The sequence below is a fragment of the Nomascus leucogenys genome, chromosome 22a (genome assembly GCF_006542625.1).
Source record: "Nomascus leucogenys isolate Asia chromosome 22a, Asia_NLE_v1, whole genome shotgun sequence".
In the NCBI taxonomy this organism is placed as follows: Eukaryota; Metazoa; Chordata; class Mammalia; order Primates; family Hylobatidae; genus Nomascus; species Nomascus leucogenys.
The window spans coordinates 48,642,097-48,643,590 of record NC_044402.1 but is presented as its reverse complement, the minus strand read 5'-3'; the positions used below and the strand labels follow the sequence as shown (position 1 = coordinate 48,643,590).

The 1,494-nt window shown below is 34.0% G+C and overlaps 1 non-coding gene across 1 annotated transcript; it reads right to left on the bottom strand.

Moving 5' to 3' along the window:
• Nucleotides 1-201: 201 nt before the first annotated feature.
• On the bottom strand, nucleotides 202-273 carry TRNAP-CGG. Its single transcript has one exon. It is a non-coding gene; the product is annotated as a tRNA-Pro (tRNA).
• Nucleotides 274-1,494: the final 1,221 nt, after the last annotated feature.

The following is a 1,494-nucleotide window of genomic DNA, read 5'->3' as shown; positions in this document are numbered from 1 at the left end:
GAGAAGAGACGGACAGAGGTGGGAGAGCGCCGCTGCAGCCGCATCAGCATTCCGGTGTCTGCCGTTAGAAGAGGTCCGGGATTCTGTACTCGCCTGCTTAGACAATTCTACTGTTCATGTGGTGGAAGTACATATTTTTGGGTATGACTATTTGGGGAAATACTTTAAAAATCCTTAAAGCTTATTGGGCGAAAATGAAGTGGGCTCGTCCGGGATTTGAACCCGGGACCTCTCGCACCCGAAGCGAGAATCATACCCCTAGACCAACGAGCCACTTAGAAAAGTGGTTTGCTTATATTTACTGTAGGATTTATTCCCAAATTGTTTATTTTTATTCTTCAAAGAATTTGTTACCAAATAATATTTATCATTCCATCAATCATTTACATAAATGAAAGGGTCGGAAAGGCTATTTCTGTGGATGGTCTGCTGGTAGCTTAAATTACCATACTATGGTAAAACTTGTAACCTGTAGAAACATTTCTCCTTTATTCTACTTTGCTATACTACTCTAAGTAATTTAACTCATTTTTTCCATTTTTAGCTTTCAATTAAAATATTTTAGAAAAATTTGAGTTTTCAAGTTTCCTGATCTCTTCTACCCTTTTTGAAAGTTGGATATTACTGTTACTGAGGGACTTCTAGATGATTTGCTCTAACAAGGAATATTTTCGCTACCAGAAGTTTTTCAGAAAGAATATTCCTAATCTCAGCAAAATTCTACTTATAAGATATTTCTTAACGTCAACTTTTCAGGGGTACCAAGATGTATTTGGTTAGTTTACTAACTTCTTCCTACATACAAATTTAAGAAAGTTACAAAAACTTTTGGTTAAATGCAAAGAAAGTTTTTACAACAGATCATTAGCTGATACATCTAAGCCACATTTTACATTCATGTTAAGATTTATGTTTTGAATTAATACATATTTTCAATTTCATTTTGCTGTCCCGAATTTGATACCTTCAAAAATTTAAAAGATAGTTCTTATTCAGTTCATTCTTTCAATTATCCAATAATTATTATAGAGTACCTGTTTATTTATTTACTAAAAATGAAACTCTCTTGCAAGGACAAATCAAAATAAGAATTATCTTGAATAGGTGTGAAGAGAAATCAATATTTTCTGAAAGGGAGAGTAGATTTAAACTAGTACTTAATTTGAATTTTGACATGGATTTACTGAGTCGATCAAAATAATTATGAGGCTACTAGGCATTCCTCTAACTCCTGCCAACCTTACTAATGTTAGAATAGTGAGATTCTTATTGCGATCCAACTGCTTTCTTTGTACTATGAAAACCTAAAAAATCTTGACTAATTCCTCTGAAACACACACCTAGGAGTAGTAATCATTCCTAACTGCCCTAAAACTTAGAAGTGATTACGGTTCAGACTCAACATTCCACTTCCATGAAAATATGTTTTTCTTCTCAAGAAATAGCATCTCATGTTCATGCATAGATGGAGCTGGGACATAGGACTATACTGAG